Raw genomic sequence first — 19,227 nt, forward strand, 5'->3', positions numbered from 1 at the left:
TATATAGCGGATAGCACAGTATGCTTCCTGTAGACCAGCGCTCAGGGCACCTTCTATGCGTGACTCCTATAATGCAGATGACATCTATGTATATAGGGGATAGCACAGTATGCTTCCTGTACACCAGCGCTCAGGGCACCTTCTGTGCGTGACTCCTATAATGCAGATGACACCTATGTATATAGGGGATAGCACAGTATGCTTCCTGTACACCAGCGCTCATGGAACCTTTTTACCTTTTACCCCAAATATATATTTATTATTATAATTTTATTTATAAGGCGCCACAAGTGTTTCGCAGCGCCGTACAAAGGAACAATACAGGGAGACAAAACTTGGCATTACATTGAATAAATAACAAAAATACAGTACAAATAAAGAGCGCCACAGTTCAATACACATTACAGCTTAAATGTAAGTAGTGAGGACTCAATCAACATACAACTAGAGGCTTGAGGCCAATGATGGAGATGAGTTTGCAGACGAAGATGGTCACTGAGTGTTGGAGTATAGGAGAGCTGTGAGTGACATGTGAAGAGAAGTGGGCTTTGACAACAGGAGGGAAGAGGGCCCTGCTCGGAGGAGCTTACAATCTAGTAGGAAGGGGAGACATACAGATTACAAGAGGTGCAAGCAAGTGGGTGGTGGTTAGATAGCAGGATGTAAACAGGCAGGGGGTCGGAGAACCAGCTGGTTTATGCAGTGGAAGGGTACGCTTTGATGAATAGGTGAGTTTTCAGTGCCCGTTTGAAGCTTTGCAAGGTCGGGGAGAGTCTAATGGAGCGAAGGAGTGCGATCCACTGAAGGGGTGCAGCACGGGCAAAGTCCTGTACTCTAGCATGGGAAGCAGTGATCAGGGTGGAGGAGAGACGACAGTCGTCAGCCGACCGTAGAGGGCGGGAGGGAGTATGAATGGAGATGAGGTTAGAGATATATGGAGCAATGGAATTAGAGATGGCCCTGTATGTGAGTGTGAGGTGTTTGAAGAGGATTCTGTAGGGGAATGGGAGCCAGTGCAGATTTTGTTGAAGGGGAGTGGCAGAATTAGAGCCGCAGGAGAGGAAGATAAGCCTGGCTGCAGAGCTGAGGACAGATTGGAGAGGAGCCGAAGTTACCCTCTTGATTTGAAAGTAAGGAAATCATATGATTGTAATACACATTGCACCCCTAGAAATTGATGATAGATCCTGCTAGTACGGTACACAGCCTGGCAGCCATTGATGATGATGATGATGATGATTACCATGTATGGCTGTGTGTGATACAAAATTCACCTGCCACCCCGATGAACACCTTCCCCCCCGGGTCCAGCCACTACACAAAGTGGGTCGGGGAAGCAAGATATGACATAGCATAGAGGGGGCAGAGGACATGGGGTATAACAAGAAATGTGGCCCTAAAGGGGCCACTCCCCTTCTCTCTCTGGCGCCTCACTCACCGCCTGCCACCTCCACCACCCGAGCCTGCTGATGCCTAGTATATATATACTAGGTGATTCATCACGCCCTACGGGCGCTCTTCACACCGGCGTAGGGGGCTGCACCCCCTTAATTTGTGAACGTTTGTATATGAGAAATATGGTTAGAATTGTATGAAAGATGCCTGTATTGCAACTTGAGTTATAGGTGAAATGTGTTAAATAGAGAGCATATGATGTGGAAGGGGGTGTGTATTATTTTGTTTAATTAAAAAGCGGTTACAGAGTAAGATGTACATTGATAGTGTGGAGGGTACAGTGACATTTGTGGGTGGGGGGGGGGCTGTGTGTGTGTGCAATAGTATAGTAGGGTGTTTTTGAGCCAGCGACTCCCCACTGGCGGAGGTCACAACACAGAAAAACAGGAGGCTGGGTAGTGATAGGGGTGTGTGGGCATAAGGGGGACTAAAGAGGAGGGTGGGGGACACTGTGCAGCTTCTGCCAGTGGGTGAGGGTTTAGCGTGGCAGTACAGGATGGTGGCCCTGAGTCAGTGTCTCCTCCTACTTGGTGGAAGTTAGGGTGCATGAGAACAGGAGGCTGGGTGGTAAAGCATGATAGGGGAATGTGGGCAACACAGGGTGAGCGGCGGAAGTTACGGGGAAGGAGAACAGGAGGCAGGGCAGTGATAGAGGTGTGTGGGCATGAGCGGTAGTAAAGGTTTTTGGCTGTTGCAGAGTAGGGATGGGCATTGGTGCAGATGCTATCGATGGTTGGCATTGATGGCGATTTTGCACCATGCAATCGATAGTAGTAACATATAACTTGGATAACCATCGATTGTTGTAGCTATCGATGGTCATCCAATATATCTGACTGAATAGGCCGTGGGTCAATCAGAACTCGGTGGCGGGACTTCCGGGTGTTGGGGGTGGGGGGGGGGGGTGTGTGGAGCTATGCTCCGTGGAAAAATGAAAAGTTGTGGCGCTGGTGCAGAGGACCGTGGGAGGGGTGCAGGGGGTGCTGTGAATCGTGGGGGTGTGTGTGTGTGTGTCACGCGGGAGGGGGAGCCGGAGGTGCTGTGGGGTTCCGTGAATCGCGGGAGGGGGTCCACAAATTGCAGGAGGGGGTGCAGGGGTGCCGTGAATCACGGGAGGGGGTCCGCAAATTCCGGGGGGCTAGAATCGAGGGGGGGGGGCAATCGCAGGAGGAGGGGTGCCGTGAATCGCGGGAGGGGTGTGTGAATCACGGGGGGTGAGTCATGGGGGGTTGCGAATTGCGGGAGGGGGCGCCGGAGGTGCTGTGGGGTTCCGTGAATCACGGGAGGGGGTCCGCAAATCGCAGGAGGTGGTGGGGTGGTGCCATTAATCGTGGGAGGGGGTCCGCAAATTCCGTGGGGGCCGCGAATCGCGGGGGGGGCTAGAATCGCGGGGGGGGTGGGGCGCAAATTGCAGGAGGGGTGGTGCTGTGAATTGCGGGAGGGGGCGGTGGGTTTGCAAATCGCGGGAGAGGGGCGCAGCGAAGAGCGGGAGGGGGCGCAGTGGTGCCACGAATCGCGGGAGGGGGGTCGCGTGGGGCCGCAAATCGCAGGCCGGGGGGTCCGCGGGGGGGGGGGGTGCCGTTAATAGCGGGAGGGGGCTTGGGTCTGCAAATCGCGGGGGGGGGGGGGCGCCGTGAATCGTGGGAGGGGGCTCACGAATCGCGGGAGGGGGGGGGTCGCGGGTGTCCGGGTGGGGGGTTGCTGGCAGAGGGGAGGGGGGTGTGCGGGAGTAATGGTAGACGTGTACTGTAGCCCTGGCTGGGTGGGGGCAGGTGATGCGTTATACACATAGAACACTTTTCCCTGGGGGGGGGGTTGTGTATCCTGCTGGGCGGGAACAGAGTGACAGATCTGTCTAAATGTATAATAGAGATATATTTTATTTATATTTATTTAGTGACGTCCGAAACGTCGACCCCATTACCTGTGTGGTAGTGATTCTTTGAGGAAATCCGTGAGAGTGTCGCCCATCCCCCCCTGTACCTATTCCCTTGGCAGCTGCACCCCGGTCTTGGAGCTTATCAGGAGTACGGAGTGCCAGTCATCCCCCCCATATATATATATATATATATATATATATATATATATATACACACTCTTGCCACCTCCTATACACAAACACTGTATATATAATATATACACTACTCCCACCTCATATATAGAGGCACAGTATATATACTATGTTCACTACCCCCACCTCATATACACAGGCACAGTATACAGTATATATATACTTCAGAAACTTTTATCCTGGAAAACTGTCCTAGGGGTGGCTTCACGCCAATTAGGGTGGTGTTGGCTTGTTGTGCCAATATAACTGTTGTAGGTTTTCTATATGTTTTAGTCTTAATGCAACCTTATTACCAATATATCACACAATAGTGACCCTTATTAATATTACATCACTCAGTAGTGTCCCTTATTCACATTATATCACAGAATAGTGTCCTTTATTCACCTTACTTCACGCATTAGTGTCCCTTATGATCCTTAGTCACAGAATGGCACACAGTAGTGTCCCTTTGACACATTAAACACACAGTAGTGTCCCTTAGTCATGGTATGCCCCACAGTAGTGTCCCTGATACCCTTTCAAATAGCAACTAATTACTGGATACATTGCCGCAAACAGGTAGCAACACGGCAATAAGAACTGATAAGAAAGCAGAGTTCTTACCGGCTCATTGCCGTGTTGCTGTGCAGTGTGAACGGGTTAAACGGGTTGAGCAATCCATTTCCCATTCACACTGTGGAGGAGGCAGCGCTTGGAGCAGCACCAGCTCTAAACTCTTCCTCCTCCCCCGCCCGATGACGCGCCGCCGCTCTGCCGCGCCACTAATGATGTCAGGAACCAACAATATTGCCGGTTTGCTGTTTGCAGTGTGAACAGACCGCACATGCAGGGTCGCACCGAGACTGAACCTGTTAAAAGACCCTGAAAGCAGTATTATTCACATTACTTAACACAGTAGTCACAATGTTTACAAAGGCCCTTTACCTTATACATGTTACACCTCACAGTAGCACCTCTTATTCATGTTACATTACACAGTAGTGTCAGTTTATTCACATTATACCACACTATATTGCTCCTTATTCACATTACACTATAATGTATTGCAGCTTATTCACATGACACCACACCATATTGCCGCTTATTCACATTACACCACATTATAATAGCATCTGAGTTCAGTGGCCGTGCAGGATGTGATCATTTAAAAGGCATGGTTTTGCCTTGTAAATTATTGCCCCTTTAAAAAAAAAAACATCCGATTTCGTACGGCATCCCGCCCAGCCACTGAACTCGGACGCTATTGCATCTGGCTGGAGGCGTCTCATTGTGACTTGGGTACACTACTCTTATTATCTGTATGAAGTGTTGGACAATTTATCCTTTCTTACTGTGGATATTTATATGACAATACTACACACTGTTTTTTTAATGTCTTTATTCCATATGATTTGCGTCTAAGTGGAATCACGAACAATAAAGAAAAGTTCACAAATACCCACTGTCTATTCCTCCACAAAATAAATGTATTGTGTATGTATCATTTTTTTGTGTGATATAAATAATAGACCCTACACTTGTCTTTTTGTCTTATTGTAATTCACTGCGGTATCCTTTTTTGTGGGTAGGGTGATACCCATTGGATGCTATACACTAACTAACACCGTTTTGCGCATATTTTGAGGATCACCCACCTTTCTGTTATTGTAGGCCATACAACCTCCTAACCCGCTGCCACACACACACAGGTTCCTGACTCTACCAGGTCACGTGCTGCCACAAACAGCCGCTGGCCCATCCCAATCCTGCTGCTGAGACAGCCCTAGGCTTGCCATGCATGCCCTAATCATTATCCTAGTGGCTATGCAGGGCCGGCTTTAAAGCACCATTGGTTGGCACAGGCGGAGAGGGTGAAAGTGTTTCTAGTGAGTTACCGATGAAATGCACTAGTTGGCGGGGGCTCTATAATGTGTGCAGGGTGTAGGAACGCACAGGCCCATGAGTTTGGGTGGGCCCATGCCACTCACTGTGCCCATCTAGACTATTCTTACCTTTTACCCACCAACGCTGGTCACTGGGCATAATTGCTGAAACAGAGGCCTGGAGCGGGCACAGTTACCAGGGTCATACTTGCCACGAGGAAGGCGCATGGTCACTTCATTTATGCAGCAGGGCTGGAATGTTACAATACCTCAATGTAATAAACAAACGATAAGTGTGTGGGTTCTGTGACTGGGCCCCGGACTGACTCGCTGCAGGTCTGGCTCCAGAATGCTGTCTATGAATTGTGCTGCACAGGGGGCAAAGTAAGGGCCTGATTCTGGTTGAATTCGCATGGGAGCGCAATGTTTTTATTCTGTGCATGCGCTGTGTGCAAGCGGCCAAGGCGAATACAGTGTTCGCGGGCGCTCGCACACAACAGTGCGGGCAGAGGGAGTGGGGCGGCCTGCCAGGGGATGTGCCCATGGGAAAGCCCAGCGTTTCATGGGCTTTACCATGAAAATGCTGGGCGTTCTCATGGTAATGCCAGGATGAGGCGGGGGCCGGGGGTGGGCAGCCACATAACCGGATGTCAGCTGCTGTCCTGTCCTCCTACAGGACGAACGCCAAGCTAAGACTCCTGAGTGTTTGTGTGTACGCTCCACATCATTCGATGGTCAGCGATTATCGAGTGATGTGGGTGTCGCCCCCGAGGCTGCCAGTGGATGTTTATGCAAATCATCCATTCGGAGCTATGTGGGCGAATTTGCCGTGTGAAGGGGGGCAGGCGGCAATGCGAGGAGTGGGCGGGCTTAAAAAAACAGGCAGCGCTGAGAACTTTGCAGTGCTGCATGTCAACCAGAATAAGGTCCTAAGTGCGGGGGCCCCTCCCAAATCTTGTAACCCAGTAGTTCAGAGGTATCTTCTATATGAACAGCAACTACATGACTGTCAACCTTCCTATTGTCCAGCTAATGCGTGTGTCAACCTTCCGACCTTAGCCATGTTGACCGATTTGATGCGTCAACCTTTAATGGTCGACCTAATGTATGTCGACCTTCATAGTGTCTTAATCCCTTTATCCCCAATCGCTGTACTCTTGTCCCTATCCCCAGCACTGCCTGCCCCTAACCCGCTCCTTACCCCCAGCACTGCCTGCCCCTAACCCGCTCCTTACCCCCAGCACTGCCTGCCCCTAACCCGCTCCTTACCCCCAGCACTGCCTGCCCCTAACCCGCTCCTTACCCCCAGCACTGCCTGCCCCTAACCCGCTCCTTACCCCCAGCACTGCCTGCCCCTAACCCGCTCCTTACCCCCAGCACTGCCTGCCCCTAACCCGCTCTTTACCCCCAGCACTGCCTGCCCCTAACCCGCTCCTTACCCCCAGCACTGCCTGCCCCTAACCCGCTCCTTACCCCCAGCACTGCCTGCCCCCAACCCGCTCCTTACCCCCAGCACTGCCTGCCCCCAACCCGCTCCTTACCCCCAGCACTGCCTGCCCCCAACCCGCTCCTTACCCCCAGCACTGCCTGCCCCTAACCCGCTCCTTACCCCCAGCACTGCCTGCCCCTAACCCGCTCCTTACCCCCAGCACTGCCTGCCCCTAACCCGATCCTTACCCCAGCACTGCCTGCCCCTAACCCGCTCCTTACCCCCAGCACTGCCTGCCCCTAACCCGCTCCTTACCCCCAGCACTGCCTGCCCCTAACACGCTCCTTACCCCCAGCACTGCCTGCCCCTAACCCGCTCCTTACCCCCAGCACTGCCTGCCCCTAACCCGCTCCATACCCCCAGCACTGCCTGCACCTAACCCGCTCCTTACCCCCAGCACTGCCTGCACCTAACCTGCTCCTTACCCCCAGCACTGCCTGCCCCTAACCCTCTCACCACCCCCAGCACTGTCTGCCCCTAACCCGCTCCTTACCCCCAGCACTGCCTGCACCTAACCTGCTCCTTACCCCCAGCACTGCCTGCCCCTAACCCTCTCACCACCCCCAGCACTGCCTGCCCCTAACCTGCTCCTTACCCCAGCACTGCCTGCCCCTAACCCGCTCCTTACCCCCAGCACTGCCTGCCCCTAACCCGCTCCTTACCCCCAGCACTGCCTGCCCCTAACCCGCTCCTTACCCCCAGCACTGCCTGCCCCTAACCCGCTCCTTACCCCCAGCACTGCCTGCCCCTAACCCGCTCCTTACCCCCACCACTGCCTGCCCCTAACCCGCTCATTACCCCCAGCACTGCCTGCCCCTAACCCGCTCCTTACTCCCAGCACTGCCTGCCCCTAACCCGCTCCTTACTCCCAGCACTGCCTGCCCATAACCCGCTCCTTACCCCCAGCACTGCCTGCCTCTAACACGCTCATTACCCCCAGCACTGCCTGCCCCTAACCCGCTCCTTACCCCCAGCACTGCCTGCCTCTAACCCGCTCATTACCCCCAGCACTGCCTGCCCCTAACCCGCTCCTTACCCCCAGCACTGCCTGCACCTAACCTGCTCCTTACCCCAGCACTGCCTGCCCCTAACCCGCTCCTTACCCCCAGCACTGCCTGCCCCTAACCTGCTCATTACCCCCAGCACTGCCTGCCCCTAACCCGCTTCTTACCCCCAGCACTGCCTGCACCTAACCCGCTCCTTACCCCCAGCACTGCCTGCCCATAACCCGCTCCTTACCCCCAGCACTGCCTGCACCTAACCCGCTCCTTACCCCCAGCACTGCCTGCCCATAACCCGCTCCTTACCCCCAGCACTGCCTGCACCTAACCCGCTCCTTACCCCCAGCACTGCCTGCCCCTAACCCGCTCCTTACCCCCAGCACTGCCTGCACCTAACCTGCTCCTTACCCCCAGCACTGCCTGCCCCTAACCCTCTCACCACCCCCAGCACTGTCTGCCCCTAACCCGCTCCTTACCCCCAGCACTGCCTGCACCTAACCTGCTCCTTACCCCCAGCACTGCCTGCCCCTAACCCTCTCACCACCCCCAGCACTGCCTGCCCCTAACCTGCTCCTTACCCCAGCACTGCCTGCCCCTAACCCGCTCCTTACCCCCAGCACTGCCTGCCCCTAACCCGCTCCTTACCCCCAGCACTGCCTGCCCCTAACCCGCTCCTTACCCCCAGCACTGCCTGCCCCTAACCCGCTCCTTACCCCCAGCACTGCCTGCCCCTAACCCGCTCCTTACCCCCACCACTGCCTGCCCCTAACCCGCTCCTTACCCCCAGCACTGCCTGCCCCTAACCCCAGGGGCAGGCAGTGCTCCTTACCCCCAGCACTGCCTGCCCCTAACCCCCATTACCCCAACCCGCTCATTACCCCCAACCCGCTCATTACCCCCTAACCCGCTCCTTACCCCCACCACTGCCTGCCCCTAACCCGCTCATTACCCCCAGCACTGCCTGCCCCTAACCCGCTCCTTACCCCCACCACTGCCTGCCCCTAACCCGCTCATTACCCCCAGCACTGCCTGCCCCTAACCCGCTCCTTACTCCCAGCACTGCCTGCCCATAACCCGCTCCTTACCCCCAGCACTACCTGCCCCTAACCCGCTCCTTACCCCCAGCACTGCCTGCCTCTAACCTGCTCATTACCCCCAGCACTGCCTGCCTCTAACACGCTCATTACCCCCAGCACTGCCTGCCCCTAACGCGCTCCTTACCCCCAGCACTGCCTGCCTCTAACCCGCTCATTACCCCCAGCACTGCCTGCCCCTAACCCGCTCCTTACCCCCAGCACTGCCTGCACCTAACCTGCTCCTTACCCCAGCACTGCCTGCCCCTAACCCGCTCCTTACCCCCAGCACTGCCTGCCCCTAACCCGCTCATTACCCCCAGCACTGCCTGCCCCTAACCCGCTTCTTACCCCCAGCACTGCCTGCACCTAACCCGCTCCTTACCCCCAGCACTGCCTGCCCATAACCCGCTCCTTACCCCCAGCACTGCCTGCACCTAACCCGCTCCTTACCCCCAGCACTGCCTGCCCCTAACCCGCTCCTTACCCCCAGCACTGCCTGCCCATAACCCGCTCCTTACCCCCAGCACTGCCTGCCCCTAACCCGCTCCATACCCCCAGCACTGCCTGCACCTAACCCGCTCCTTACCCCCAGCACTGCCTGCCCCTAACCCGCTCCTTACCCCCAGCACTGCCTGCACCTAACCTGCTCCTTACCCCCAGCACTGCCTGCCCCTAACCCTCTCACCACCCCCAGCACTGTCTGCCCCTAACCCGCTCCTTACCCCCAGCACTGCCTGCACCTAACCTGCTCCTTACCCCCAGCACTGCCTGCCCCTAACCCTCTCACCACCCCCAGCACTGCCTGCCCCTAACCTGCTCCTTACCCCAGCACTGCCTGCCCCTAACCCGCTCCTTACCCCCAGCACTGCCTGCCCCTAACCCGCTCCTTACCCCCAGCACTGCCTGCCCCTAACCCGCTCCTTACCCCCAGCACTGCCTGCCCCTAACCCGCTCCTTACCCCCAGCACTGCCTGCCCCTAACCCGCTCCTTACCCCCACCACTGCCTGCCCCTAACCCGCTCATTACCCCCAGCACTGCCTGCCCCTAACCCGCTCCTTACTCCCAGCACTGCCTGCCCCTAACCCGCTCCTTACTCCCAGCACTGCCTGCCCATAACCCGCTCCTTACCCCCAGCACTGCCTGCCCCTAACCCGCTCCTTACCCCCAGCACTGCCTGCCTCTAACCCGCTCATTACCCCCAGCACTGCCTGCCTCTAACACGCTCATTACCCCCAGCACTGCCTGCCCCTAACCCGCTCCTTACCCCCAGCACTGCCTGCCTCTAACCCGCTCATTACCCCCAGCACTGCCTGCCCCTAACCCGCTCCTTACCCCCAGCACTGCCTGCACCTAACCTGCTCCTTACCCCAGCACTGCCTGCCCCTAACCCGCTCCTTACCCCCAGCACTGCCTGCCCCTAACCCTCTCATTACCCCCAGCACTGCCTGCCCCTAACCCGCTTCTTACCCCCAGCACTGCCTGCACCTAACCCGCTCCTTACCCCCAGCACTGCCTGCCCATAACCCGCTCCTTACCCCCAGCACTGCCTGCACCTAACCCGCTCCTTACCCCCAGCACTGCCTGCCCATAACCCGCTCCTTACCCCCAGCACTGCCTGCAACTAACCCGCTCCTTACCCCCAGCACTGCCTGCCCCTAACCCGCTCCTTACCCCCAGCACTGCCTGCACCTAACCTGCTCCTTACCCCCAGCACTGCCTGCCCCTAACCCTCTCACCACCCCCAGCACTGTCTGCCCCTAACCCGCTCCTTACCCCCAGCACTGCCTGCACCTAACCTGCTCCTTACCCCCAGCACTGCCTGCCCCTAACCCTCTCACCACCCCCAGCACTGCCTGCCCCTAACCTGCTCCTTACCCCAGCACTGCCTGCCCCTAACCCGCTCCTTACCCCCAGCACTGCCTGCCCCTAACCCGCTCCTTACCCCCAGCACTGCCTGCCCCTAACCCGCTCCTTACCCCCAGCACTGCCTGCCCCTAACCCGCTCCTTATCCCAGCACTGCCTACCCCTAACCCGCTCCTTACCCCCACCACTGCCTGCCCCTAACCCGCTCATTACCCCCAGCACTGCCTGCCCCTAACCCGCTCCTTACCCCCACCACTGCCTGCCCCTAACCCGCTCCTTACCCCCAGCACTGCCTGCCCCTAACCCCAGGGGCAGGCAGTGCTCCTTACCCCCAGCACTGCCTGCCCCTAACCCCCATTACCCCCAACCCGCTCATTACCCCCAACCCGCTCATTACCCCCTAACCCGCTCCTTACCCCCACCACTGCCTGCCCCTAACCCGCTCATTACCCCCAGCACTGCCTGCCCCTAACCCGCTCCTTACCCCCACCACTGCCTGCCCCTAACCCGCTCATTACCCCCAGCACTGCCTGCCCCTAACCCGCTCCTTACTCCCAGCACTGCCTGCCCATAACCCGCTCCTTACCCCCAGCACTGCCTGCCCCTAACCCGCTCCTTACCCCCAGCACTGCCTGCCTCTAACCTGCTCATTACCCCCAGCACTGCCTGCCTCTAACACGCTCATTACCCCCAGCACTGCCTGCCCCTAACCCGCTCCTTACCCCCAGCACTGCCTGCCTCTAACCCGCTCATTACCCCCAGCACTGCCTGCCCCTAACCCGCTCCTTACCCCCAGCACTGCCTGCACCTAACCTGCTCCTTACCCCAGCACTGCCTGCCCCTAACCCGCTCCTTACCCCCAGCACTGCCTGCCCCTAACCCGCTCATTACCCCCAGCACTGCCTGCCCCTAACCCGCTTCTTACCCCCAGCACTGCCTGCACCTAACCCGCTCCTTACCCCCAGCACTGCCTGCCCATAACCCGCTCCTTACCCCCAGCACTGCCTGCACCTAACCCGCTCCTTACCCCCAGCACTGCCTGCCCATAACCCGCTCCTTACCCCCAGCACTGCCTGCACCTAACCCGCTCCTTACCCCCAGCACTGCCTGCCCCTAACCCGCTCCTTACCCCCAGCACTGCCTGCACCTAACCTGCTCCTTACCCCCAGCACTGCCTGCCCCTAACCCTCTCACCACCCCCAGCACTGTCTGCCCCTAACCCGCTCCTTACCCCCAGCACTGCCTGCACCTAACCTGCTCCTTACCCCCAGCACTGCCTGCCCCTAACCCTCTCACCACCCCCAGCACTGCCTGCCCCTAACCTGCTCCTTACCCCAGCACTGCCTGCCCCTAACCCGCTCCTTACCCCCAGCACTGCCTGCCCCTAACCCGCTCCTTACCCCCAGCACTGCCTGCCCCTAACCCGCTCCTTACCCCCACCACTGCCTGCCCCTAACCCGCTCATTACCCCCAGCACTGCCTGCCCCTAACCCGCTCCTTACTCCCAGCACTGCCTGCCCATAACCCGCTCCTTACCCCCAGCACTGCCTGCCCCTAACCCGCTCCTTACCCCCAGCACTGCCTGCCTCTAACCCGCTCATTACCCCCAGCACTGCCTGCCCCTAACACGCTCATTACCCCCAGCACTGCCTGCCCCTAACCCGCTCCTTACCCCCAGCACTGCCTGCCTCTAACCCGCTCATTACCCCCAGCACTGCCTGCCCCTAACCCACTCCTTACCCCCAGCACTGCCTGCACCTAACCTGCTCCTTACCCCAGCACTGCCTGCCCCTAACCCGCTCCTTACCCCCAGCACTGCCTGCCCCTAACCCGCTCATTACCCCCAGCACTGCCTGCCCCTAACCCGCTTCTTACCCCCAGCACTGCCTGCACCTAACCCGCTCCTTACCCCCAGCACTGCCTGCCCATAACCCGCTCCTTACCCCCAGCACTGCCTGCCCCTAACCCGCTCCTTACCCCCAGCACTGCCTGCCCCTAACCCGCTCCTTACCCCCAGCACTGCCTGCCCCTAATCCGCTCCTCATTCCCAGCACTGCCTGCCCCTAACCCGCTCTTTAACCCCAGCACTGCCTGTCCCTAACCCGCTCCATACCCCCAGCACTGCCTGCCTCTAACTGGCTCATTACCCCCAGCACTGCCTGCCCCTAACCCGCTCCTTACCCCCAGCACTGCCTGCCCCTAACCTGCTCCTTACCCCCAGCACTGCCTGCCCCTAACCCGCTTCTTACCCCCAGCACTGCCTGCCCCTAACCCGCTCCTTACCCCCAGCACTGCCTGCCCCTAACCCGCTCCTTACCCCAGCACTGCCTGCCCCTAACCCGCTCCTTACCCCCAGCACTGCCTGCCCCTAACCTGCTCCTTACCCCCAGCACTGCCTGCCCCTAACCCGCTCCTTACCCCCAGCACTGCCTGCCCCTAACCCGCTCCTTACCCCCAGCACTGCCTGCCCCTAACCCTCTCACCACCCCCAGCACTGCCTGCCCCTAACCCGCTCCTTACCCCCAGCACTGCCTGCACCTAACCTGCTCCTTACCCCAGCACTGCCTGCCCCTAACCCGCTCCTTACCCCCAGCACTGCCTGCCCCTAACCCGCTCTTTAGCCCCAGCACTGCCTGCCCCTAACCCGCTCCATACCCCCAGCACTGCCTGCCCCTAACCCGCTCCTTACCCCCAGCACTGCCTGCCTCTAACCCGCTCATTACCCCCAGCACTGCCTGCCCCTAACCCGCTCCTTACCCCCAACACTGCCTGCCTCTAACCCGCTCATTACCCCCAGCACTGCCTGCCCCTAACCCGCTCCTTACCCCCAGCACTGCCTGCACCTAACCTGCTCCTTACCCCAGCACTGCCTGCCCCTAACCCGCTCCTTACCCCCAGCACTGCCTGCCCCTAACCCGCTCATTACCCCCAGCACTGCCTGCCCCTAACCCGCTCCTTACCCCCAGCACTGCCTGCACCTAACCCGCTCCTTACCCCCAGCACTGCCTGCCCATAACCCGCTCCTTACCCCCAGCACTGCCTGCCCCTAACCCGCTCCTTACCCCCAGCACTGCCTGCACCTAACCTGCTCCTTACCCCAGCACTGCCTGCCCCTAACCCGCTCCTTACCCCCAGCACTGCCTGCCTCTAACCCGCTCATTACCCCCAGCACTGCCTACCCCTAACCCGCTCCTTACCCCCAGCACTGCCTGCCCCTAACCCGCTCCTTGCCCCCAGCACTGCCTGCACCTAACCTGCTCCTTACCCCAGCACTGCCTGCCCCTAACCCGCTCCTTACCCCCAGCACTGCCTGCCTCTAACCCGCTCATTACCCCCAGCACTGCCTGCCCCTAACCCGCTCCTTACCCCCAGCACTGCCTGCCCCTAACCCGCTCCTTACCCCAGCACTGCCTGCCCCTAACCCGCTCCTTACCCCCAGCACTGCCTGCCCCTAACCTGCTCCTTACCCCCAGCACTGCCTGCCCCTAACCCGCTCCTTACCCCCAGCACTGCCTGCCCCTAATCCGCTCCTTACCCCCAGCACTGCCTGCCCCTAACCCGCTCCTTACCCCCAGCACTGCCTGCCCCTAACCCTCTCACCACCCCCAGCACTGCCTGCCCCTAACCCGCTCCTTACCCCCAGCACTGCCTGCACCTAACCTGCTCCTTACCCCAGCACTGCCTGCCCCTAACCCGCTACTTACCCCCAGCACTGCCTGCCTCTAACCCGCTCATTACCCCCAGCACTGCCTACCCCTAACCCGCTCCTTACCCCCAGCACTGCCTGCCCCTAACCCGCTCCTTGCCCCCAGCACTGCCTGCACCTAACCTGCTCCTTACCCCAGCACTGCCTGCCCCTAACCCGCTCCTTACCCCCAGCACTGCCTGCCTCTAACCCGCTCATTACCCCCAGCACTGCCTGCCCCTAACCCGCTCCTTACCCCCAGCACTGCCTGCCCCTAACCCGCTCCTTACCCCAGCACTGCCTGCCCCTAACCCGCTCCTTACCCCCAGCACTGCCTGCCCCTAACCTGCTCCTTACCCCCAGCACTGCCTGCCCCTAACCCGCTCCTTACCCCCAGCACTGCCTGCCCCTAACCCGCTCCTTACCCCCAGCACTGCCTGCCCCTAACCCTCTCACCACCCCCAGCACTGCCTGCCCCTAACCCGCTCCTTACCCCCAGCACTGCCTGCACCTAACCTGCTCCTTACCCCAGCACTGCCTGCCCCTAACCCGCTCCTTACCCCCAGCACTGCCTGCCCCTTACCCGCTCTTTAGCCCCAGCACTGCCTGCCCCTAACCCGCTCCATACCCCCAGCACTGCCTGCCCCTAACCCGCTCCTTACCCCCAGCACTGCCTTCCCCTAACCCGTTCCTTACCCCCAGCACTGCCTGCCCCTAACCCGCTCCATACCCCCAGCACTGCCTGCCCCTAACCCGCTCCTTACCCCCAGCACTGCCTGCCCCTAACCCGCTCCTTACCCCCAGCACTGCCTGCCCCTAATCCGCTCCTCATTCCCAGCACTGCCTGCCCCTAACCCGCTCTTTAACCCCAGCACTGCCTGTCCCTAACCCGCTCCATACCCCCAGCACTGCCTGCCTCTAACTGGCTCATTACCCCCAGCACTGCCTGCCCCTAACCCGCTCCTTACCCCCAGCACTGCCTGCCCCTAACCCGCTCCTTACCCCCAGCACTGCCTGCCCCTAACCCGCTTCTTACCCCCAGCACTGCTTGCCCCTAACCCGCTCCTTACCCCCAGCACTGCCAGCCCCTAACCCGCTCCTTACCCCCAGCACTGCCTGCCCCTAACCTGCTCCTTACCCCCGGCACTGCCTGCCCCTAGCACTCACCACCCCCAGCACTGCCCCAGTAATATCCACTCTTATCCCTTACCTGCCCACAGCACTTCCTGCCCCATGCCCTCTCACCACCGCCAGCACTGCCTGTCCCTAGCCCTCACCACCCCCAGCACTGCCTGCCCCTAACCCTCCCAACCACCCCTAGCACTGCCCCAGCAATATCCACTCATCCCTTACCTGCCCCCAGCACTTCCTGCCCCTAACCCTATCACCACCCCCAGTACTGCCTGCCCCTAACCCTCTAATCACCCCCAGCACTACCTGCCCCTATCCCTCTCACTTCCCCAGCACTGTCTGCCCCTAGCCCTCTCACCACCCGCAGCACTGCCTGCCCCTATCCCTCTCACTTCCCCCCCGCACTGCCTGCCCTTAGCCCTCACCACCCACAGCACTGCCTGCCCCTATCCCTCTCACTTCCCCTAGCAACGCCTGCCCCTAGCCCTCTCACCACCCACAGCACTGCCTGCCCCTAGCCCTCTCACCACTTGCAGCACTGCCTGCCCCTAGCCCTCTCACTGTCCCCAGCAATGCCTGCCCCTAGCTCTCTTACCACTCAGAACTTCTCTGTCACCCCATATAGACAGGAGAACACAGAAGGGGTAGCGGTGAAGATAACCAGAAGGCTAGGATGAGACCCAGCCGGGTGTAATGAAGAACTGATGTCTGGAGAACCTATATAATGTTATATGAAGAGTGTGATAGGGAGTGGTGCTTTCATTTACCTCTATTGTGCTTCTTCCTGCTAACGTTCTATTTCTGATGTCAGCAGACCCCCTTGTACTGTACACTTAATAAGCCGTGTATTATGCCACATTATGCCACATTATACACGTAATGATACCTTTATATTTTGGAAGTACATAAAACACAAGAACACTGGTACAATAGGTGCAGGATGCTTTATTATGGTACTATGCTACAATAATAATTATTGACACCACAGTCACTACAGGAGACATCACCACCACTCAGTCATCATCACTGGAGACTGACACCACCATAACCTTGGGTAAAGGCTCAAGTGGCATTACAGAAGCCACCATGCTTTACCAAACGTTATGGTGGTGTCAGTTTCCAGTGATGATGACTGAGGAGTGGTGATGGCTCCTGTAGTAACGGTGGTGTATATAATCTTCATCGTAGCTTCGGTGGAGATTCCCATTTTATAAGCTTGGTGCGGTTAGTTGTTCACCGCACCACATCCCAAATATGCTGAGATGGAAGTTGTTCTCCTGCAGGGGCGAGAGGTCTCTGATGGCCCTTCTAAAGAATGATCTTATGGCCCCTTTCATGGTATTTCTGGGGGCGCAGCTATTGTGGCTCGTGGCCTTTCCTGTGCTCTGGGCGATGGCGACATCAGTAGCGCTGGTTCTGATGGGAGTGTTGGTGCCTTCCTCAATGCTCTTCATATCAGGCCTGCTGGAACGCTTTATGATATATGTGTTGTTCCTTCTGAATGTGGGAGTGTTGGTGCCTTCCACAATGCTCTTCATATCAGGCCTGCTGGAACGCTTTATGATATATGTGTTGTTCCTTCTGAATGTGGGAGTGTTGGTGCCTTCCACAATGCTCTTCATATCAGGCCTGCTGGAACGCTTTATGATATATGTGTTGTTCCGTCTGAATGTGGGAGTGTTGGTGCCTTCCACAATGTTCTTCATATCAGGCCTGCTGGAACTCTTTATGATATATGTGTTGTTCCGTCTGAATGGACCACTAGTTATTGTGGAAGGTCCACTTGGAGCCTCAGCACTGGTGACTGTTGTGGGTGCCGTCGCAGCTACTTTCGGCACTGATGCCCTCCTCACGGGGATGCGAGATGGTGGAGCGTTTACCCTCTCAGTTAGTTGTTGTTGCAGCATCACGGGTGCCAGCTGTATTTGAGGCACTTGCGGTATGTTTGAATTGTCCATGGCCAGCTATGGCCAATCAGATGGCCCGGGGGCCGCGGCAGCCTCTGTGATATATGGGCACTGGCCTCCTCAGTCTTTTACCGATACTATACAAATAAAAGATATATAAATCAGTGACAGCAATTCACATATAACAATTGACCATTACAAAGGGGCACCTACAGCAGCACTTTCCTACCCTACTGGCTGAGAGAGTCTCTATTGCAGTGGTTCCCAACCCTTGGGTGCCTCGAGACATTTGCAGGGGCGCCATTGGCTGGTGGTTCAGGACCAATTCAAATTATGGGCCATGGAAAAGGCAAAAAAAGTGCTGGTAGCTGCACAAAACACATGTGGACAAGCAGAAGCTAATCCTGTCCCTCACCATATAACTGAGGATGCCAAATAAACACAATTTACATCATTTAATATTTTACTCTGAATTTCTCAAACATTTGGCCTAGGGGTGTCGTGAAAACATTTCAATGCTCAATGGTGATAGGAATCTATAAGGTGGGGAACCCCTGCTGTATGGGGTTTGTTACCAGTAACATTGTGGCTCACTCTAATAACAATACTGCGCTGCATGCAGCTCTGGTTATATGTTACTAACTAACAACAATACTGTGCAAGCAGCTCTGGTTATATGTTACTAACTAATAACAATACTGTGCATGCAGCTCTGGTTATATGTTACTAACTAACAACAATACTGTGCATGCAGCTCTGGTTATATGTTACTAACTAATAACAATACTGCGCATGCAGCTCTGGTTATATGTTACTAACTAATAACAATACTGCGCATGCAGCTCTGGTTATATGTTACTAACTAATAACAATACTGCGCATGCAGCTCTGGTTATATGTTACTAACTAATAACAATACTGCGCATGCAGCTCTGGTTATATGTTACTAACTAATAACAATACTGCGCATGCAGCTCTGGTTATATGTTACTAACTAATAACAATACTGCGCATGATGCTCTGGTTATATGTTACTAACTAACAACAATACTGTGCATGCAGCTCTGGTTATATGTTACTAACTAACAACAATACTGTGCATGCAGCTCTGGTTATATGTTACTAACTAATAACAATACTGCGCATGCAGCTCTGGTTATATGTTACTAACTAATAACAATACTGCGCATGTGGCTCTGGTTATATGTTACTAACTAACAACAATACTGTGCATGCAGCTCTGGTTATAGATTACTAACAAACAACAATACTGCGCATGCAACTCTGGTTATAGGTTACTAACTAATAACAATACTGCGCATGCAGCTCTGGTTATATGTTACTAACTAACAACAATACTGTGCATGCAGCTCTGGTTATATGTTACTAACTAATAACAATACTGTGCATGCAGCTCTGGTTATATGTTACTAACTAACAACAATACTGCGCATGCAGCTCTGGTTATATGTTACTAACTAACAACAATACTGCGCATGCAGCTCTGGTTATATGTTACTAACTAACAACAATACTGCGCATGCAGCTCTGGTTATATGTTACTAACTAACAACAATACTGCGCATGCAGCTCTGGTTATATGTTACTAACTAACAACAATACTGCGCATGCAGCTCTGGTTATATGTTACTAACTAACAACAATACTGTGCATGCAGCTCT

This window comes from Crinia signifera, unplaced genomic scaffold (genome assembly GCF_055691185.1).
Source record: "Crinia signifera unplaced genomic scaffold, ASM5569118v1 HAP2_SCAFFOLD_172, whole genome shotgun sequence".
NCBI lineage: Eukaryota > Metazoa > Chordata > Amphibia > Anura > Myobatrachidae > Crinia > Crinia signifera.